The 24,101-nt window shown below is 37.2% G+C and overlaps 1 protein-coding gene and 1 long non-coding RNA gene across 4 annotated transcripts in view; both read right to left on the reverse strand.

Moving 5' to 3' along the window:
- Positions 1-10,236: 10,236 nt before the first annotated feature.
- On the reverse strand, positions 10,237-11,264 carry LOC149615861 (uncharacterized). 2 transcript variants are annotated; one of them, XR_016375858.1, is made up of 4 exons: positions 11,124-11,264; positions 10,759-11,045; positions 10,544-10,683; positions 10,237-10,473 (listed from the first exon to the last, which is right to left on the reverse strand). It is a non-coding gene; the product is annotated as an uncharacterized LOC149615861 (long non-coding RNA). The 2 variants fall into 2 exon arrangements; XR_016375857.1 differs by having other exon boundaries at positions 10,759-11,035; positions 11,124-11,263.
- A 3,303-nt stretch (positions 11,265-14,567) lies between these two features.
- The window catches only part of LOC149615862 (TD and POZ domain-containing protein 2-like), a 69,024-nt gene continuing 59,490 nt past the window's right edge, over positions 14,568-24,101 (reverse strand). Inside the window, exons 4-5 of one of the 2 annotated variants that reach the window (XR_016375770.1) lie at positions 16,057-16,107; positions 14,568-15,911 (exon numbers count right to left, since the gene is read on the reverse strand). The gene's annotated coding sequence lies outside the window, so the exon portion shown is untranslated. Of the gene's footprint in view, positions 16,108-24,101 lie in introns of both variants that reach the window. The other variant, XR_016375771.1, reaches the window with a different exon arrangement.

Consider the following 24,101-nt stretch of genomic DNA (forward strand, 5'->3'; position numbering starts at 1 on the left):
ACGTTATAGTGCATCATCTATTGGCATTGAAATAATGTTTGGAGTGAAGTAAACTTGACAAAAAGTGTATTTTTAAATAGTATTTATCAAGTTAAGATTATACTAAAGGAAATCATGTTCAAGGATTGATGGAGTAATCAGACGAAATAATTTTCATACACGTGATTGCGAAATGAGAACGAAAATGAATTTTTGCGCCATCTTCTGACTAATATTTTATCGACTTAAATTAGCGTGATTTAAGAGAGATTTTGTTATGTATTTAATCTAAATCGAATTAAAATCCAAATATTTTAGATAAAATGCTTAATAATATGTTGTTAAAATTATAAGCATAGATGTCGCTTTAAACATATAATAATTAAAATACGCTAGAATGAACTGAACTGACTAGAACTAAAAAAGAAAAAAGCGGGAAAAATTAAACTTCACTTGTGTATAAAGACAATTTTACCGAAAAAGCTTTCAAAACTTAATAAATATATTTGAAATGGAGTTGCAAAGCAAAAGGTTATTAAATTAAACGGGACAAAATTAAAAATACGTTCTGCATAAGTTAGGGTGAGAAAATGGAGTCCCTGACCCAATATTAAATGCCTATTAGACTGGTCTGCCTTTTGTTCCGAATTGCCAAACCAAAGAAATAATAATGCTGGCAAAGGAAAGTTTCTTGTACTTGCTAGACAATTTTTCCTGAAGCGTAACGCAACGTTACAGTTATGCTGGTACTTATTTCCTTTGCTTTATCATTGCAGGAAACATTTTTTGTTGCAACTAGCAATAGCATAAAGCTTAGGTTAGATGGCCTTCGAACAATACCATATTATTCTGATTATAGGCTTAGCGTGTCTTATCTTTTCGCGCCTACAGACGGTCTGGGTATCGATTATAATTTTTTTCATTCAGTTCAATTAGTTATGTCAGATGCCTTCAGGGTGTCTGCAAGAAGTTATAGTAGCGAATTTAAGAAACTAACCGATAAAACCTTGAAGTTCCAAGTGTTATGTTTGAATCATCAGTTGAAATTAACTTGGGCCTAATTTGATAATTTTTCCCGCCAATTCTGATGTCGTCTAATCTTTCTAGCTGTTATTTCATTGGTTGGTAGTAACTCTAGTTCAGGCGCACGCGCAAGAGACAGAACTAAATTTGCGATTTAAAACTGATCATATATAATGATTATTTCCACACAAAATCTTCATTTGAATTTTAATGATGTATTTGGTATATATTTTTCTTGAAATATAACAGGGATAGATTTAATTTTAGAAGTAGGAATGGAGAACAGAGTAATCTGGGCGCGCGTCAAAGTCCCGGACCCCCTTCCACGGGACGGGAGGGGGTATGAAAGAAGATACGGGTCATAGCGACAGAGGTAAAAAGGAATTGCGTATTTTTCGCCTTCCCCGTCAGCAACGTCATCAAAATGTAGTTTAAGTGAGCAGCCAATAAGATAATTTAAACTTTTCGTTACGTGTTGGTTGGAGGGAGGGGCTCTATACTGGGTGGTCTATGAGTCGGAATAACTGAAGTAAATACTAACCGTTCTCCATTCCTACTTCTAAAATTAAATCCATCCCTGAATATAATAAAACTTGTTAGATGAATATTTGGTATTCTTATAATGAAGTAGGCATATGAATGATTGTTTACGAACTATACCATCAATCAAAAACCTTAGCCTATATATTACTATTATGTTTTGATATACATCATATTCGGAAATGAACCAGTTGAAGTCAAATTGTGTGGGACTCAAGATGTAAGGTTGGATCATATTTCTAAGATTTCTTATTATTTTTTTTACCAAGGAAAGTGTAATATATTTACCAAAAGATTGTTGAAGGTCTTACTTTATGTCATAAATAACACAACAAAAATAAGTTCAACACTTATATTGCCATTTAAATATCTCAAAACCCGAATACTATAGAAATTAACATGGGAGATATATAAGGGCGCACAATGATTCCTATTAGATGTATTTATTCCTGGGTTTACTTATTATTGATATGTTACTTATGGTTGGTTATATTGATTATGTTACGATTCATAACCAATCCACGTCCGGCTGGATTCGGAAGTTCGCAGCTTTCAACATTTCTAGGGTATCGGGTCAATAGTTTTTCAATGGCACAATATCCCAGATTTACCAATTTATCCCAACGGAATAACGAGAATATTACTCAATAATCAATCTTTTTGATAATATCAATATTTTATTATTTCAATCAATAATTCTAATTTTAAGAATTTGAGGTGAAGATTACTTATAGGCTGAAAAGACGCCATGTATTATCTACCAGCCCCTGTAAAAATGTTTAACCCGCAATGCATATGTGTTTACGAAGAAATCACGTGTCAAAATACAAGTAAATTCGTCTATCACATAATTTAAAAATTTTAAAATATCTCCGTTTTTATAAATTTTATTTCCACAAATTTCCCAATCATCCTTCATTGTTTGTACACTTCATTATGACACACTAATATTTTTGGCCTTTATATTTTTAAAAATGCCGCGTGAAATTACCAGCGATAGAGAAACAGGCGCCATCTACCTGCAGGTAACACATCAAACGTTACTAACAGACAGACAAAGTAGAATAATTCCTATTATAATTATATTAAGTAGCCTTTAAAGAACCCAAAACAGGCTTTTTTCAGACTAATTAACAAGTATGGCTTTCAATTAAACAATAAATGCCCTCCAATAAGCGCCATCTACCTGTAGCTTCAAACAAGCGTCACTAACAGACAAATTCGTATATTACTTACGATAATTATGTTATGTAGCCCATAAAAGGCCCCGAAACGGTTTTTGAGTAGCATTAATAAATATTGCATGAAATTAAACGATAACTATTCTCCAAAAAGCGCCATCTACCTGTAGCTACAAACAAGCGTTACTAACAGACAAATTCGTATTATTCTTATGATAATTATGTTATGTGGCCTATAAAAAAACCGAAAACAGTTATTTGAGCAGCATTAACAAATATGGCGTGAAATTAAACTATATGTGAAAAATTCAATTCAATTGAGCAAAACCACGATACAGCGTTCAAATAACCTAACTATAATAAATGGCAACTAGAATTTGAACTGACTTTAGGGGCCAAGGGAAAAATCCCAAGGACCTTTAAAAGGGACTGAATGACCCCAATTTCTTGGGACATGTAGATGCCACTCATATGGGTCAAACGCTGTCATATTTTTGGGGATTACGAGGGACACATATAAGTAAGTTGTGAAACACGAAGCCCGTTTCGAAATATTAGTTTAACCTAGCTCTTGAAGGAGGGAGGGGGGAACCTCAAAGGAAAACCAATTTCGTTTGCTATTTTTGGAAACATTTTGGAACCCATAGGGAATATTGAGTAATACAATTTTATATTCGGTTGATTTTTCCAATTTTTCTTCTTTTTTTAAATGTATATATTTATAATACATTTATAGAAATGTATGTAACATAAAATTGGAAGTAGGTAAAAGTGTTACAGTTACAGATTACAAGACAGCATTGGTTAAAAATTTATCAAATGCAGCTAATAAGAATGATTGTATCTCCATATATCCCATGTTAATTTCTATGAATTCGAGTTTTGTGGGCAGGGCTTGAGAACTTACTACAAGTCACGCCCCCTCATAATACTGATGGAGCCTTTCAAACTGTTATTTCATTGGTTGTGTAGCAACATAAGTTCCTAGGCACAGCGAGATAAATTATAAATTCGCAATGGGTAAAATTTGTCATACATAATGATTAGTCTCTGAGCTCCTCCCACAAAACCCGCCCAGATACGTTGAGTCAAAATGGAAATGGCTACATAATGATTCCTATTAGCTGTATGTATTTCGCGAGATGAAATTCGTCATATATAATGATTAGTCTAGCTAACTCCTCCCACAAACCGTCCCAGATACGTTGAATGAAAATGGAGCCCTACACAATCATTCCAAGTAGCTGTATGTATTCCTGACGAATTTAATTAGAAAGGTTTTAAATTTATTAACAAATTATTGAAGAGTTAAAGAAAGTAACTACGAATACGTTTGCGTTACACTTTCTGTAGCTTTCATTTATCTTTGAAACAAAATAGTAAATAATAAAAGGTCCAAGTTTGGGACTCTTGTTATTTTCTATACGCTTTGATATTGATTAGTGTACTGTATAGTCCCTTAGGACCAAAACAAGGTCTTCTGGTTTTGGCAGATTCTAGAAGTTTCCTAGTGATATATTATAGCCTCCCTCTACGACCAGGTATCATATGACACTCGGAAAATGTTGCCCGCGAGAAAACAACAAGCCGCAAAAAAGAATAAAGAAAACAAGTCGAGGAGAGACCATAAGTTGATAAGATATGTTCCATAAGTATGACATGACAGCTCGAGATATCTAGTTCGAGAAGGAGAACGACGGAAGCGAGAATTCAATTGAAGTCCTAAGTACACTCGGTGGTGGTTAATTAATTTTGCAGCTATGGACCTAATTCCATCTAGGCACTCCTATTTAGTCTGCATTACTAAGCCCCCTTTGACAGCAGCGCCCCACTCACTCACTGCAGGCCTTCCTCGCTTTAACTCCTCGAATCTATGACCTCACTCACTCACTCACTTCAAAATTATAAGCCTTTCAGTTTGTCATGACCAGATATTAATTAAACAAACTTATGGTGAACATATCTTATGAACTTATGGAGAGACGTAATGTAATCGACTCACTCACTACATGACAAGCTCCAGTTTATAACCATTGACAAACTTATGGTGAACATATCTAATGAACTTATGGACAGACGTAATGTAACCGACTTACTTTCAAAATAGAAACGTATCAACGTTGAAAATACGTGAAAATTGCATTATTCAAAAATGTATTTACGATGTTTAAAAATGAAAACCATCTTGAACCTTACCTATAAACAGCATTTAATATTTAGAAGTATATAGTGAATTATTTGGAAGGGATACCACGAGCTTGAACTTGTTTCATTTTCAATCGAAAGAGGGTATAAAATAATGAATATTATTAATTGGAACTATGTTTCTATCTACAATATTAAAGAAGTTGCGAGCAATTAAGTTAAATCTGTATTGGATGGCACTACGTGTTAGGCCTCTCCGCCAAAGGTGGGCATTTTCTAATACTTCATTGTTAGAAAATTCACACTCAAAGATAAAGACGTCTGTGTTTACCATTTAACTCTTCCTTTTATGAAGGAATGAATCATGTTAAGCGAGAAACCATCAGGATCACTGCTCAAAGTTTATAAGGATTGTTAAAACATTCTATATACTCGAAGGGACGATCCATGCCGCGAGATCCATATGACGTTTCTTCCAAGTGAAGATTCATGCCGCTAGAACTTTATGAAGTTTCTTCAAAATGAAGATTTATCCCGCGATATTCACATGAAGTTTCTTCAAAATGAAGGTTCATACCGCAATACCCATATGAAGTTTCTTCAGAATGAAGAAAAGGCGATTGGCATATCATAATATTATGACACTCTGATCTTCGAATTAATATATTCAAAAAAGAACGGATTTCGTTATTGCCAATAGGAAGTGGGGAGAGAAAAATATGTGGTCAGGCGCTTCAACGATCAGCGAGATAATATATACGTGCCGTGACGTTTATCGTGGCTCATTCATAATGATTCCTCAAGCTCTCTACCTCAGGAATCTAGCGAACACTTAGAGAAAAACACTACACCATCATTCCTCGTAGGCTGGTAGCCGTATGCATTCCTGGTCTTATACGGTAAAAAGTTCACTTGATTTTGCTCATCACCCTCCCTACCACTAAAGTTGAAAGGGAAAGTGAAGAGTTATGCGATCGGCTTTTATATCGATTCGTCTGCTATTTATAAAATCAATCTGAACAACTATCTTCGAATGATTTTAAAAAATCCTAGTATATTCACATTTCATTGATAAATTAAAAGCTAATACACATCCGACCAATCGCATAACACACGGTCTACCAGCTAAGTATTATCCGCAACACTCATGATTTAGCGCGAGATCTCATAAACCTTGCATGCTCAAACGGATATTTTGTTACCTGAAAGTTGGGGTAGAACCTTTACTATATCAGTAAAAATCTGAACCTATTCTCATTTTAAAAATCACTGGCAGATGTTTCCTAAATGGTTCACTAAGCATTTAGCACTATGCAGGTAGATCTTATAATTTTGTCCTGAATTGATAAAAAACTTGATTTTCCACTTCACCTTACCTTTAATCGAATAGCTTGTTTTTATTTTCTAGATTAGCATAAATTCATATTGTGACGTCAGATCCTGGGCTTTTGACCTAAAATAGGGTGGGGTTAGGTTGTTTGATAAGCCATTTCGCGAAGAACGTATTCAGGGCATGCGTAAAATAAGATTAAAACGTGAAAACAATTGTTCGGACGAAAACATCGCTCTCATTCGGAACGAAATGGCCTCGACCAAAGGTTCTACGGGTTCAGCAAGGAAAGAAAAAGTAACGGAAACGACGCCAACCGTATTCGATACCGATTTCTCACGCAAATTCCATTCTGGCGAGTATGGGAAACGTAATTTGCAGGACCATTTTTCTTACCGTGGAAGTCTACCACAAGAAAACGGCCTGGCATCAAAATCTGTTGTACTTGTTTGTGTGATTTGCAATGCTATATTTCATGGCAATAACCCAAACAACTTTGAAAGACACCCAAAGGTAAGCAAGATTTGTTTTAGGGAACTTAAAATCCGTCTGATATTGGTGAAACTTACGTTTTCTGTTAGCCTTGGGTTCAGCGCTTGCATTGCATTTGCTTTTTTTGGGGTATCACAGTGTTATGTTACGTTTATGGCAATGTTCAAATTATAGAATTTAAAGGTGTCACCGGCGCTGTTAGGATGGACACCGCCCTTAGTTCCGGGGAAAACGCCCCGCTCTTTGGCCATAACTTATGGCGCTATCTTCGCAGCGGGCGGGTAAGCATTATGCTTATCAACAATTTGGCCCCCTGGTCCCCCCAACCAGCGCCAGTGATTCCCTTTAAGAGAGGTAGGGTCACTATAATGAATTTCCTTTAAATGAAGTAAAATAATTACTTATGCCAGTAAAACTTCCTATAAAAACAAACTGGGCGCATTGTCAAACCAAAAACCGCGACATGAGAAAAGGGAGATTAGGTTTCTACTATGTTTAGGTCAGTCGACATTTCACAGCACTGTCTGAAACCGGGCGCGGGAAGAAACGGCAATTAGAATCTGTATTATTTGTGGTATGTCAAGGTCACTCGACAGTTATTAGCACGGTATGTGGCAGGGGCGCGGGGGAGGAATGTGAATGAGATGTGTTCCACTAAGGTCACGGTGCTCGGGTCGCAAAATGTTTCTACTTTCTCTATCCCTTTTAGTGTATGCAGTGTAATAAATATCAGAGCAACACTTATCATTGTGGACGGCCCCCAATGCTGCGGTGGGATGACGTCAATATACTACAGTGTAGATCTCGTTTACAGGGTGTAGATAATTACGTGTCATTGTAAGAATTTTAGATAGTTGAAAGAGTTTAATATGGAAAAACCTTGAAAAACATTGCAAAGTCACAGATCTTAGCCTTGGAAGTCACCAAGTGACGTCCGAGGCTAAGATCTGTGACTTTGCAATGTTTGTAGCCGCCCGCTTTTCCCATATGAAACTTTTTGAACCATCTTAAATTCTTACAATGACACGTATTTATTTACATCCTGTATGCGAGGTCTGCACTGTAGTATGTTGACGTCATCCGACCGCAATATTGGGGGCCGTCCACAAAGATAGGTGTTGGTCTGATCTTTACCACACTGTATAACATCCTGGCTTATAGATGCATTTATATACAGATTAAGCATGGCATGATTTTGAGGGAAACCGAGAAGAAAAAGAAACGATCCGCTTCAGCTTCGTTTCTGACTACGTCCTCTTTCAAACCACGGAAAATGTTAAAGCTTGACCCAAACTCCGAAGAGCAACTAGCGTTCCAACAATGTATGCTGGATATGGCCGCAGTGGACGGTCACACGTTTGACTTCGTCGACAAATTGGCGTTCAGACGGTTCACCTCAATATTTTGCCCTCAAGTGCATGTACCCACACGCCGTACTCTAGTGCGACATTTGGAATCAGCTGTGGAGTCTATTAAACCGAAGATTTCGGTACTGTTGGGAAAGGTTTTAGAAAAATCTCTACATCTAACGCTTGACATATGGAGCACTAGACTTCGGGATTCCGTTTTGGCAATACGGTGTCACTTTATTGACGAGCAATGGTGTTTGAAAAACCTGCTCATTGGATTCATTCACTTCGGCGGCAGTCATACGGGCCAAAATATTTTAAAGGAGGTCAAAAACCAGTTGCTTAAAGTGGGAGTGAAACCCAGCCAGGTAAATCTTCACTTGCGATTTTAGTATGTTGCTATACGACTTGTATTTTAAACCAGATTTCAAACGTGTGCTCTGATAATGCCGCCAATATGATAAAGGCATTTAACATGACCGAAGTATTTGGACAATTGGAATTAGACGTATTAAGTACTTCAGTATCTACTCCTTTAGACACTCAGTCTACGGGTTTCGAAGAGCCAGCGGCTTCAGAATTCTATCGTAGCATATGTTTTTTCACTTGGTTATTCTTTAAAGGGATGGTTAAGAGGGGGATCAAGTAATGTTCTACAGATTCTGCTAATTATAAGACATGTCTTCATAGTGAAACATTTAAGAAATAACCCCAAATGTGTGTGAAACGTCCAAATCGGTTCAGATTTCAGCGTTTCATTCAACGTTGAACTTCCGACCAACCGTTCCTGTACCGTAACAATAAAAAGTGGCGTGGCACGCGCAATGTCGAGCGTAATTTGGTGCGAGAAGTGATGAACATTGTGCGCAATAAGATAAATGACGTAGATTATGCCAATAAAAGTTTAACGCTTGGTCCGAGGTGCGAGTTTTACTTTGTTGACGAAGTCTGAATCAGATATCAGTTTTAAATTCATACGGAGATGTCCCCCGTTTGTTTCATTTATACAGGGTGTTTCTGATAAGTCTGCCATAAATCAAGGGGCGTTTTCTTCGGGTCAAACTGAGTGGAAAGTGTCAAAGAACATGGGGTGTACAAGAATTCTTGTACACCCCATGTTCTTTGACACTTTCCACTCAGATTGACCCAAAGAACACGCCCCTTGATTTATGGCAGACTTATCAGAAACACCCTGTCTATGTGAAAGAATCCACAGAACAATCACTTGATAAAATTGTACGCAATATCAATTGATCCCTTTTCATCCTTCCTTTAAAGAACCTTGTAAAGGTGTTTATCCTTTGTTACCTATAGCATTGTTTTTATAGCCACTGCAGCAAAGAATTCATATATTTCCACTGAAGAACCGGATGGATCAGTACCATCAACATCCTCCGGTGTTATCTCTGGACGTATAAACGTTTTGCATGCAAACAATGTAGTAACAAATCAGACGAAACAAGCGTTCTTCAATGCCCCACCCGATATATTGGACGAATATATAACTTGCGAGATACCATTTGATCCGGAGTGGCAGAAAAAGCCATGTCTGGCTCATACGTTACAACTTGTAGTAAATCACAGTTTAAAGGCCTGTGACGTTGCTACATCTTTCGTCCAGAAAATAAATTCGTGGATATTATTCTTTCGTCGTTCCCCTAAATGGACCGAAATATTAAAGACACAATCTGGAGGCAGGGATTTAATCCTTCCGATCTGCACAAGATGGAATTCAGTTTTCCTAGCGATAGAACGAGTATCCGAGGTATTATTTTATTACAACAAGTTAACGGTACAACTATAATAACCCTTAAACGCGTGTCTCTTCACTTATCAGCCTGAAATGTTAGATGCTTTGATCAACGTACTTTCGCGGGCCAAAAACATGAAAGGTGGTCCCAAGATTACATTTACCATGCCAACACCAGCAGCTTCGTCTGAAGCGAAAGAGCTTTTGGACTTACTGAGACCGTTAAAAATGGCCACAGATAAGTTTCAACGAAAAGATGCCGTCTCGGGGGAAGTCATTGCTGAGATCCTTACAGTATTTTCTATGGTGTCCGATGTACAAGCTGATAGGTTTCATGTGGTACAAACCAATATTCTTGCCGAAATAAATAAGCGCTTCCAAAGCAGTTTAAACGATCCTGACTACGTAGCTGCTGCCGTTCTCGACCCACGTCTTAAAACTGAATTCTTTAAACGTAAGCGTAATTGTTTGTTTAAACCGTATTGTTGCTACTATACAACAAGTTTATTTAGCGCCATATTGCAAGCCATCGAACAAAGCCTTCCCTTCTGTTAAAAGTCCAACGGTGAAATGTGCTACAAATATTATTAAGAATTTGTTGACTGAAGACAACGGGCAAGAGTTCGATGGAGTAAAAGCAAGTTTCAACGAAGAAACACGGCCAACCTCATCAGTTCTCTTTGCCTATTTAAAAGCAAAAAAACCACGCCGATTGATAGAGTCACGTCAACCGAAAGACGAATTAGATCGTTACCTACAGGAAGGTCCTATGGATCTTTGTGGTGTTGGACCTTTGGATTTCTGGAGGGCCAACGAAGTTAAGTATCCTCGTCTTGCGAAATTAGTAAAGAGATATCTGTCTATTCCTGTATCATCGGCAGATGTGGAACAAACCTTTTCAATCGCAGGATCCATTCAACGAGCTCGTCGAGCAAAAATTAGTATTGAACATATATCGGATATACTCACATATCGAGAATATCGTCACTTGCAACTCCAACAAGAACCAGTCGAATAAGACGACCACTTAGCAATTTAATTTACCCCTTGTTAAAAGGAAGGTACCCACTAAAATGTTTCACCGCTATCTGCACAATTAAGAATATTTAAAATTGTAACTATTATGTATCCATGTACCTAATTAAAGATAATACGTGCATTTGAATTAACGTAAAGGTAACAGGACTCGTTACGTGGATGACCTAGAAGGACCTTATACTCGTTTTCCTTTAACATTACGTGTGACCTATAAGGTACTGATTGTAAGTTTGTTACAATTAAAGTTTTCTAAGGATGCGGGGCTGAATTATTCTCATTGTAATTTCTGGGACTACCTTGAGGTTTTGTGAACGTGTCATAAATGTATGTAGGTATAACGAACAACGAAATAAATCATTGTAAACCACATTTGTCAAAACCAAAGATTTTCTTCCTTTGAATCGCGACCGTCGGACTTCGTTCGAGCCACCCACAGTGACTGACCCGAGAAATCGCCCTCGACAAACGTTTCCCTAAGCAATTTCCAACCAAAACCATATTTCGTGGACAAAATACAATTTCAAGCAGCTACTCTTGCCACCGTTTTATAATATTGGTACCTAGTTTTTTTAGATTTGGTTTGGTTGAATTACGTTAGGTTAGGTGTTTCTGTATATTGAAAACGATGGAGTTTGTCTGCCGGGATTGAATCAGTCACACACTTCACTTCAGTGCGCGAACGTTTTAAAATGTGAAGGTTTCTGAAGAGAGTTACAGAACATCCTTATCTCTAGATATGAGTTGTGGAAATTACTCGCTTTAAATAATCCGTTAAGAACGTTGTTTGAAAGTATTTATATAAAAAAACGTCAATATTGGAGTATATTTTCAGTGTTTGTTTACAAAAGAATTCCGTATGTGAGAACTTGAGTAACGAAATATTGAAGAAAGCTTCGATACATGAAGGTGTTATATGCATTACTACGGTTGAAGACTTCTCAACAAGAAGGCTTTCGAAAAATTCAAGTTATGAAGACTTTTTTGTGATGTTTTCTTTATCTATATTCGTTACAATATGATATTAATGTGAAGATTACCTGCTGAAGAAAAGTATATATTTCATAGGGGGTTTGTGAAGTGAATATGCCCACCTTTGCTCTCCGCGAAGCACTGAGTGGGGAGTACCTCTATCAAAGAACTTTGACCTCTATTGGACGAAGACGTCAGGTGGTGCTAGGCGACTCGTCCATTAGAGGTACTCCCCAGGCAGTGCTTCGCGGAGAGGCCTAACGCGTAGTTCCATCCATTACGGATTTAACTTAATTGCTCGTATCTTCTTTAATATTGTAGAAAGAAACATGGTTCCAATTAATAATATTCATTATTTTATACGATATTTCGATTAAAATAGAAAAAATTCTTACCCGATGCACCCCTTTAAATTTACGAAGAACTCTGGGTCTCTAGTTTTATAAGAGATACTGAGAAATCGTTTTCGTATGCCATAGAAAAACTTCTCCCCTTTCGTGGGGCTACAACAATCAGGGCTCGAGTAATTAAGCAAAAATTGGCAAAAGGTAGCGTTAATTATCTCCTTATGACTTTGCAGTGAGTGTTACAACCCTAGGGTTCTATAAAAGATACGGGGAAATCCTTTGTGTATGCCATACCTAAACTTCTTCACTCTCCAATTACTTGGGGTCAAAACAATCAGCATCAGAGTAATTAAGGAAAGAACCATAAGATACTATTGCTGTAACTCTTCATTCCTTGGTTAAAAATGCACTTTATATGCTTGGACACAAAGGCGTTATGGGCTTCAAAGTTACCAGTCCTGCGCATACCAAAGTAGTCCTTGTTGTTTTTAAGTCATATCTTAATTTACATGTCTTTGTTGTCAACATACCGTCCTATACCTCATACACTTCACTCTATTTTAAAAGTCTGGTCTAGACTCTATTCGAACACCAACCAATAACAGTCACAACACAATTCTGCAAACATCATCTTTTAAAATAGGGAAAATGAAGAAAGTCTCTAGCCGGTAATGACAATGAAAACTCGTATCTCATCAAGGCAAAGTATCTTATCTATCTGTCCACGAAAAGAACACGATCGAAGCCCAATCGAAGACGAGCTGAGAAAAGAATTGTTTTCATTGTATGTACATCCGCGAGTCAATCTGTATGTAATCCGTATGAAAAACAAAAACTACATAGTGGTAAACCGACAGACAAATAGACTGTTCCAATAATTCTAGAAGAGAAGGAATCAGTTCACCAATAGGGCGTAGGAGGTCACCTTCTTGGTTGGGTTATTTAGTTCCTTGGCGACAATAAGCACCCACCGCTAGAGGCTTGCCTCCCATCACGTGTAGTGAACTCAAGGATGATGATGACCTCAACATGATGATTGGCGAGCTGCGGCACTGAAACGTTCCCAGTGTAACTTATGCATGCCTCTACCCTAGGGTAGGTAATTGTTAAGTGCTGCCACGTAGCGCCATTGTATTTGTATCAGAACTAGCTTTTTTATTAAGACGTAGGGGGCGTCGTTTACGATTCCGTACTGTACAACCCCACCTAAATGCCACCATAGAGGATATACGGTAGAGGAGTAGACACTTTATCTATTACCAGTGTATATGAGAATATCTCGCCAAATGTTTTATTACTCACTTCCGGTTTTTCCCAATGGAACATTGCCTAAGTTCTGTATATGACATCTCATTATTGGTCGTCTGCTTCACTGTATATCCTCCATGGAGTGATGTTTGGACAAAGGTATAGGAACGTGTCTTCGAAGAAACCGAGTTCCTTCCGGAAGTAGCTCTCAAAATATTATTAACGATATCTGGATAGTACAACAGCCTACTCCTCTAATGGATATCCTCTATGACGCCACTGAGGATGCTGGGACGACTTCGGTGCCGTTTCATAGATGGCGGTACAAAGGCAACGTTATACGTACGGGGGCTACCACGCCATCCCCTTATCCTTCAAGGTGAACTCGGAATCTCCGTCTAACCTAAGAGGGTAGCACCTAAGCCACAGTCTGTCTGAGTTTCCTCTTTAAGTAACAAATGGAATTGTCTATAACTAGAAAAGAACCTACACCAGACAAAATTCCATTCTCCTTTTCAATTGGATGGATACACTGTATTTTATCTCATCCTATGGATTTAAACTAACTCTAGTAGCATCTTCAAGAAGCGGCCGTGCTTTCCTTTCTGTATGGGGAAACGTTAAACAGAGGAAACACAGCTAGCTAGAGTGTGTTAAGGGAAGATCCGAGGTCAATGCACCTTCCGTTATATCACTTCCGAATATCAGATCGGGATGAAAATTGCTACTCTTGAAGGATATTTCCGCATTGTCAAGATCATCGTACACGCAAGAATTATTCCCTCAAAAATTTGAATACAAAACTCGTATTCCCGAATTCGGAAGTAGATGGGAAATTGAATATGAATATGAAAATCGCGTATAAAAATTCACGAGTATTGTTTTTATGCGACGTCACCGAAAGCTACGAGATTAAAAAGTGGGCGTACATTATTAATATATAACCATAAGTTTATAAGTGATATGTTCCTTCCATAAGTATGATATGCACTACCTATACGATTCGTTATGCTACTGAGAGACTTACAACTCGAGGTAACTAGTTCTAGAAGGAAAACGACGGAAGCGAGTCAATTGAAGTCCTAAGTACACTCGGTGGTGGTTAATTAATTTAACAGCTAGGACCTATTCCATCTAGGTCCTATTTAGTCCGCATTACTATTCCCCCTTTGACAGCAGCGCCCCCCCTCACCAGGCCTCCCTCGCTTTACCTCCTCTGATCTATGACCTACCTCACTCACTCACTCACTTCAAAATTACAAGCTCCAGTTTGTCATGACCAGATATTAATTAAACAAACTTATGGTAGGAACATATCTTATAAACTTATGATAATATCGGAGATAATAATATAGCTTGATTTTATTAAAATTAATGCGGCTTGACATTCATTGTAAAATCACGCTAAATTAATTTTGGCAACAGTTCATTGATATCCTTAAATATTTCCCTAGAAAATTAATCCGCTAGTGACATCGCAAATCACGTGATATTTAGTCAAAAGTAGCTAGCCCTGAGTGACGTAGAAGCAAAATAAAATTAGCCTTTATCGGTCATCCATTTCAACTCAAGAAAAACAGCATTCGACCGAAGAATTGTTGTTCGACAATATCACATTTCCCATGCACTAACTCTAAATGGACAGATGCCGGCCAGTCACGTGTGCCCGGACTGAAATCTTTAAGAGACGTGGGTCGGAGATCTGCGGTTGATATATATCTGACGTTTCTCAGTCTTAATACATACAAAGGCTTGGGATAAGAATAGAACGTTCTCCCACTCTCTAGAACATTCTGAGTCCCAAAATAAAACATACCTTTTTTCCTGTCAATGTATTGCAGACGATAAATACTATAAAGTTTTTAAGTGGTTCAGAAATCATTTGTGCAAGAACAAACTTCAAAACAAACGAACAACTTTCTGAAGTATATGTAATTTGACTTAGTTGTATCAGGGATAGATTTAATTTTAGAAGTAGGAATGGAGAACGGAGCGGTTAGTATTTACTTCAGTCCGACTCAAAGCCCAGTATAGAGCCCCTCCCTCCAACACGTAACGAAAAGTTTAAATTATCTTATTGGCTGCTCACTTAAACTACGTTTTGATGGCGTTGCTGACGGGGACGGCGCGAAAAATACGTAATTCCTTTTAACCTCTGTCGCTATGACCCGCCTCTTATTTCATACCCCTCCGTCCCGTTAAAGGAGGTCCGGGACTTTGACGCGCGCCCAGATTACTCTGTTCTCCATTCCTACTTCTAAAATTAAATCTTTCCCTGGTTGTATGTATAATACCAATTTCTTGAAGAATAGGTGAGATGAGGTAGTTATGTTGGTGGACCATTTTCGGCAATGAAAGTCCTTTGGTATAGGGGATTGTTAGGTTCTGCCGCCTAGTGCCATTTAAAAATGGTTTAGCTTCGATTTTTAAGATGCAGGGGTTGTCGACGTTTCGGTACCACGTACCACCCTACCAAAACGCCCTCCACAAAGGATGCTGCGAGGACTATGGTGCCGTTCACTAGATGGGTAGGGTACATAGGTGCAATGTTATAACTGCCCCGGTTTGTGCTGGTACACTTTTCTCGAAGAGAAGTATTATATACTTCTGGAGTGGTAATGTACCATCAATTTATCATTTATAAATAAAATATGAACGCAATAACCTTGAATCCCGAGAACATCTCTAATTCAGAAAAGTCCACTGAGAGACGTTTCTAAAGAAAATAATAAAAAAAATTGTCCAAAGTTTACACTCAATGTCACTCCCAATATTCCGTAAAAGTCCAAGCTATTCCAAGAAATTAAGATTAAACCGAAACCAGGAATACATACAGATAATAGGAATCATTTGAGTCTATAAATTCGGGTTTAGTGGGCCGGGCTAGAGAACTTACTATCCCCGTCACGTCATCACGAATTCATTCAAATTAGCAAGGGATGTATGAGGACACAATGATTCCTATAAGCTATATGTATTCCATAATAATATCTGATTGAAGGTAAGGGGAGGGGCTTAAAACGTTGTTAAACAACTAGCTCCTCCTTCCTCGCGTTTCATTGGCTATTCACCCTAGATTTACTCCTTCACACAATGCAAAGATAAATTGTCTACATTCGGGTTCAACGCGGATAGGTCGATAGCTACGTTAATTTCTCTTGGCTTCTAAGTTCAAATACATTAGGTGTGACGTCAGAGGTGACGATTTCTACATCTCCTCCCACTTAGTTCAAGCAGAGGCAAGTTAAAAATTTCAACTAGATGAAATCTATGTATTCTTGTACGTCTTTCTAACTGCGATTTCATTGGTTGATAGTGTACTTCAAATAATGGGTTTTTATCTAGAAGAGTACTGAGCTATCGATGAAATTCCATTGAATCTGTGTATATGACATGTCGTCTGGGTGTATTTTAGCTGCTAACGACTTGCTTTTGCGGTTTTTGAATAGCGGTTAACTATAACTGAGAGTTGAAAGAGCTGTAATTGTTCAGGGAACTTTTTTGATAGATGTAGTTTAGGCTTGGTTTACATATGTACAAATTTGAAAACAATTTTTTGTTTTTAAAATTTTTAGACTAATTGAGCTGTTTATGTTAAGCCTTTTCATGCAATAATATTTACTGTGTCATTGGAACTAAGTCTACTTCCGAAAGAAAAAAAATGTAGAGACTATGCCTAAATACGAGGTTAAATTTGACCTAATTTTAATATTCCACAATCGTATCATTGACGTATCGTAAAAATATTTCCTTCTAGTAAAATTATATTTACAATTTACTCCATAACGTATAAAATGGAGTATTTATGTTTACTCTCAATCAAACGTAGTTTTATATCTTTTCTAGTCTAGATTTTAAACTGTAGTTTTATATATTCTGTTAATCTTAAACTGAAGTTTTATAGATTCTGTAAATCTTAAACTGTAGTTTTATATATTCTGTAAATCTTAAACTGGGGTTTTATATATTCTGTAAATCTTAAACTGAAGTTTTATAGATTCTGTAAATCTTAAACTGTAGTTTTATATATTCTGTAAATCTTATACTGAAGTTTTATATATTCTGTAAATCTTAAACTGTCGTTTTATATATTCTGTAAATCGTAAACTGTAGTTTTACATATTCCGTAAATCTTAAACTGTAGTTTTATATATTCTGTAAATCTTAAATTGCAGTTTTATATATTCTGTAAATCTTAAACTGTAGTTTTACGTCTATTATAAATCGTAAACTGTAGTTTTTACGTCCATTCTAAATGGTTAAATATAATTGTGTAGCTAGAGTAAATGGATAAATATAGTTATACAGGTATTTAAATGGATAAACGTAGTTTTATATCGACTCTAAACGGATAAAAGTCGTTTTATATCAACTCCGGCTTAATGGTTTACAAATCAGTTTTTAGTAAATTTTAAAACCAGTTAAAAGCATACACAATTTGAAGCATTCTAAAATTAGATTGAATAAAATCCATTGGTTCAAACTACGAAAATCTTCAATCCTTATACAATTTCCTTTGATATTTTAGCCAAATAAAAATTCCACGTATAAGCTTATCCCACTTCAAGATAAAACCGTCGAAAATACCCATAGTAGCAAATTGCTTTGGGAAATACACACCGATTTAGAGACACAGAGCTAAGTCACTATATATACAATCTTACCGAATTTTCGAAAACCCAATTGCGGAAAAATCCTGGATCTATAAATGTAACACAAATTCATAAGATATGTTCCTAACATAAGTATATCACTGGTTACAAACTGGAGCTTGTAATTTTGAAGTGAGTGAGTGAGTGAGGTAGGTCATAGATTCGAGGAGGTAAAGCGAGGGAGGCCTGGTGAGGAGGCGCTGCTGTCAAAGGGGGCTTAGTAATGCGGACTAAATAGGACCTAGAAGGAAGTCCTGAAGAAGCAACACCGAGTGTAGCCAATTAATTCTCGCTTCCGTCGTTCTAGCTCGAGCTGTAAGTCTCTCAGTACTTCTATAGTAAGTGTCATACTTATGGAACATATCACTTGTAAACTTATGATGCATAAGCCAGAAATAAACCGAGCAACGTAACTCAATTTAAAAAAGCTAAGTAGAAAGGACCTTTTCAGGCAAAGGTTTTCACGGTACTTCAAGAACGCTTTGATAAGATTAAATAAATATTCTAAGGTGCACGCGACGTTACTTGAGTCGAAATGGTCTGTTGCGTAAAGATCCCCCGCTGATAAAATCGACGGATTTTGGAGATGCGATAGACAGAGAGCAGCTAACTAAATTCTCTTCAACCGAGAAACTCTTTCTCTATACAACCAAGAAATTGGCCGCTTCAAACAGAATGGACGTGATAACCCAAGACATTTTATTCTTCTCGTTAAAAACGTAATTTGAACAAATCAAGAAGTGATATCTAGTTTATTAGGGAGAAGGTATAAATTCGCAGCTTTATCTCCAGTCCAAACGTAGTAGGTCCGGAGTTAATCCCCGCCTCTAAATTACAACCAGCATCTCATTGGTTCTTGAAAACTCGTGCACGTCAGCGCGACGCGAATGATGACGAAAATTACAGTCATATTTTCTGACTGAGGAGAGGCGAAATAGCCCGGGGCCTCCTTTTACGTTCCCCCTTGTATTTTGAAAGGAGGACTGTAGCACTATGGCGCGCGGGAATACTTAGGCATCTTATACCCTCTCCCTAATAAACTATAGATATCACTTCTTGCACAAAGCCTGTGAGAATTCATTCGATGCCGTAAGGAAAAGGAGTTCGGTTTAGCAGACGCCACTAAACCATAGAGAGTAATTAATTAACACAGGACATATGGCTACGCAATAATTCCTATTAGGTGTTATGCATTCCTGGTTCACGCTAGTACTACTTTAAATTCCACCATAACATAAATTAATTGAATAACTTTCAAATAAAAAACATAACGCGTAGGCATAATTCATGTAAATTAGTATGTACAAGAATCGTATTGCTTGCGAAAAGTTTCCTTAATGCAATTGCAATTGCATTTTAAAACAACTTCAGTATGATAGTATCCTCAGATATATAACTTTAAACCACTCTGTAAATTCTCCAGCAAATTCCTCCATAAACGGCGTAGAGAAGGTGCAAAGAACAAAGAATAAAAAATAGGAAAGTTTTCCCCGTTGCTATGGCAACGATCCTGGGAAGCTCAGGAGCAAGAAAGTGTGGAGAAACCAGAGAGAGGGTCTTGTCATTCCATCGTGTCTGGTCTCAGTTGCCTCACTCTCAGAAATGACGCTACGGGAGTAGCATGTCCGCGCTGCAAAACGGTGCCCGCAACAAACCCCAAATCTTGCCATTTCTTAAGTAAACTTAACTACAAAGCGAGTGAGCTTCAAGTGCCCTCAATTAAAACGTTTATACGAAATTCAGTTTGAAATAAAAAAATTTTTGAATATTGTAAATTGAATTAAGTTGTGCGAAGTTTTGGACAAATATTACGTCGTTTTGATGGTTCAAATTTCTTGAAGTATTTGGTAAGTTAAATTAAAGTTATTTGTTTTATGTACTGTCAATACTGCTGATAAGTTTAATTGGAATAAATTAAGGGGGATGTTGTTCTTTGGGAAATTAATTTTGAGTCGAAAATGTAATTAAACTTCTATCTCCATTTTGTTTGCCACAAGGGACACTGTTTTCGAGTTATGATTTGATGAGTGTTTTAGGGACGACCCCTTAATTAAATTAGCCCCAATCATTGTCTTTCAGTTTCTTAATTAACTTTGATTCTTTGCTCAATTTTGAGTCGAAAATGTTCTATATTTCTATCTCCGTTTGTTTGCCACAAGGGACACTGTTTTCGAGAATTATGATTTGATTTGAGTGTTTTAGGGACGACCCCTTAATTAAATTAGCCCCAATCATTGTCTTAATCAGTTTCTTAATTAAATTTAAGGGGTTATCCGTAAAACACATTTTCAAATCTTAACTTGAAAACGTTGTCTTTTGTAACAAAATGGGCTCAAACCGCTCAAAAGAACACGAATCTCAATTTCTGACAGACCTAGCTTTGAAAGAATGGGATTTAGTCTAAACACGTTTTAATTGCATTTAATAATGCAATTTATATAATGGTTTTTACATAAAATGTGCTATTGCAATTCAAACTAATCTTACCTAGACAAGGTTTAAATAACTAAAACCAACCTATTTTATAAAACTTTCGATTTCAATATAACAATTACCATCTAAAAATGTAAAATGATGTTGTGAATAATCATGTTAGAATTACCTACCCGGCTTTGTGGTGGTACACTTCTCTCGAAGAAAAGTATTATATACTTCTAATACTATATAATCTTAGCTGGATAGTAAATATAGAAACGTATAGAAAGTATAATGCGAACAGGGTTTATGGGATTAAATCGGAGGCAGCTTATCCCGACATCCAGACTAAATAACAAATTACAAGGAATGCGTATACAGTGCACTGTACTAACATACGTGTCCGAAAATACTTAATCCCAAACACCCACAGACTTCTTAAAAGGCAATATACTCTCTACTCTTTTAAAAGCCAGTCCCATGCGTTATGAAACGTGTTGTTTTTCCCATTTCATGATGTGGGTTTCAACAGGAATGCATACAGCTACCCGGAATCATTGCGTTTATAACCATTTTCACTCAACGTACCTAGGGTGGATTTATGGGAGGAGTTATCTAGACTAATCATTATGTATGGCAAATTTTACCCATAGCGAATAGACCATTTCGATGAAACTGAGAGGGAAAGACACAGGGGTAAAACTCTGCCTTCCATCTCACTTTTTGGCGCCTGCGCTGTAGTCTTTTTGTATCATGAGATTGCGCAGAGATGGCAATGTATCAACCCTTGGGGGTTGCCTACCCCCTTTTTACATCGAAAATATCTATTTATAATCTATCTTGCTGCGCCTGTTGCACCTTGCCGCCCAGGAACTTGCGTTGCTACCTTGCAACCAATGAAATCACAGTTAGAAAGACGCCATCAGAGTTATGAGGCGTAACGCGTAGTAAGTTCTCAAGCCCGGAATACCCACAAAACACGAATATTAACATGAGATATATTTGGGGTCGCAATTATTCCTATAAACTGTATGTATTCCTGATTCAAACCGTACTAATATCAAACTCCATGACTTTATAATTATATAATATTTAAAATAAGTCTTTTAAAACTAACTAATCTTGAAAATTAAACGATTTAAAGCTACCTATTGTGCCCATAATAAAATTTAATTGTTACTTTTAATTTTTTAAATGAACCTTATACCAATAGAAACCGGATACAGTAATTCAAAAGGTAACTTAAAGCTTCAAAACTCATCTCAATTTCAAGGCTTTTGGTATAAATTTGGGAACCACAAGTACAATTACAATTCCACGGAACATGTATCCATTAAATGTCTAGACTTTAGACCATACGGTAATTAGAGGGTCTATGTACTTGAATTCAGCATAAGTTCATAAGATATGTTCCTTCCATAAGTTTGTTCAATTAATATCTGGTCATGACAAACTGAAAGGCTTGTAATTTTTAAGTGAGTGAGTGAGTGAGGTCATAGATTCGAGGAGGTAAAGCGAGGGAGGCCTGGTGAGTGGGGGGCTGCTGTCAAAGGGGGCTTAGTAATGCAGACTAAATAGGACCTAGATGGAAATAGGTCCTAGCTGCAAAATTAATTAACCACCACCGAGTGTACTTAGGACTTCAATTGACTCGCTTCCATCGTTCTCCTCCTCGAACTAGTTATCTCGAGTTGTCTGTAAGTCTCTCAGTAGCATTACGAATCGTATAGGTAGTGCATTTCATACTTATGGAAGAGAACATATCTTGTAAACTTATGATTCAGTAAATATCTTTACCATCAAAGACGGTCTCGACTTTGAAAAACATAAAGTATTAATAGAATCAACAAACAGTTAACGTAAGCGTAACTACAGAAAAATGTTTGAGGTATTAGTCACATGATATGTTTTTCTTCAAAGGTCTGTGATTTTTCTTGTTTATTTGCTTTATTCTGTTGTTGTGTTTTTCATAGATAACTTCTGAGATTATTTTGAAACTTAACCGAATAGTTGAAACAATAATAAACATAGTAAAAGGAATACATACAGCTAACAGGAATAATTTGCTACTCTCTCGCTTACTACAGATTATTGTCTCAGTACAAAGTACTTTACACAACAACTCTAGCTTTAAGAAACATTAAAATCCTTAGAACAGCTTTTGGCTTGATCTTACGACCCAGGTTGTTTACGACCAGGGCGCTGTAGGTTAGCTGTGGCATAGGGGTTAGCCACCACCCCTCTATTCATTGTAAAGGGACCCACCTGTAAATAAGCCACAGGCTTAGTGTGCAAATCCCTTCTTAGACAAAGCTTAGATTATTATTATTAAAACCATGAAAAACTAGGATCATACTGACCTATCTAACAATATTATGTATGCCACCAGGAATAATTTGCTACCCTCTCGCTTACTACAGATTATTGTCTCAGTACAAAGTACTTTACACAACAACTCTAGCTTTAGGAAACATTAAAATCTTTAGAAAAGCTCTTGGCTTGATCTTACGACCCAGGTTGTTTACGACCGCAGGGCGCTGTAGGTTAGCTGTGGCATAGGGGCTAGCCACCACCCCTCTATGCATTGTAAAGGGACCCACCTGTAAATAAGCCACAGGCTTAGTGTGGAAATCCCTTCGTAGGCAAAGCTTAGATTATTATTATTAAAACCATGAAAAACTAAGACCATACTGACCTTTCACTTCAAACAAAGCTATACCAAGAAGCAATATCTAGTTTATTAGGGAAGGGTATAAGACGCTTAAGTATTCGAGCGGGCCATAGTCCCAGTCCCCCTTTCAAAATGCAAGGGGGGACGTAAAAGGAGGCCGTCGGGCTATTTCGCCTCCTCTCCTCAGTCGAAAAATATGACTGTATTTTTTTTCTCATTCGCGTCGCGCTGACGTGCACGAGTTTTCAAGAACCAATGAGATGCTGGTTGTAATTTAGAGGCGGCGGGGATTAACTCCGAACCTACTACGTTTGGACTGGAGATAAAGCTGGAAATGTGGCGAATTTATACCTTCACCCTAATAAACTAGATATCACTTCTTGGCTATACCATACCATACCTTCTCAAGCAAAAAATACATTATCATGGTTTTCCTATTAAAGCAAACTTAGCCTGACCTTAATGGAATACACTCTTGGTAACAACAACACACGTTTTATGCCATAATAAACTTTTTTTTTTAAATATATCAATATATACACTTGGTTGACCCAATAATGTCTGAATCAGTTTAGGGATCTATTGTACCCTACAAAACATTGACTTGAAAGTAAAGTCTACGATGCGATGTTACTGTCGTTAAATTTTAGCTATAGATAGGCTATATACTCTAGCTAAAAACAACCGAAGAACTAACTGACCCAGAAGATAATTCTCATCTGAACCGTGAGATAGTATACTGTGTTTGTTGTGTTTTTGGGATTGAATTTCAACGATACGACCCTTAAAAAACATAGCATTTTTCAGGGCCTTACTGTCTGCAGCTGTAAAGACTTCTACTATCAAAGGCAAATTGAAAAAATGGAAAGTAAGCTAAGCAAAGTAATGTGATCGTGAACACTTTCATCTCAGCTAAACGTGTCGAGGCCGTGGGGTCGGACCGTCTCGGACGTTTTTGAAAAAGTGTATGGG

Source organism: Phalangium opilio, unplaced genomic scaffold (assembly GCF_054372755.1).
Source record: "Phalangium opilio isolate 3A_F unplaced genomic scaffold, DU_Popi_V2 ptg000217l_1, whole genome shotgun sequence".
In the NCBI taxonomy this organism is placed as follows: domain Eukaryota; kingdom Metazoa; phylum Arthropoda; class Arachnida; order Opiliones; family Phalangiidae; genus Phalangium; species Phalangium opilio.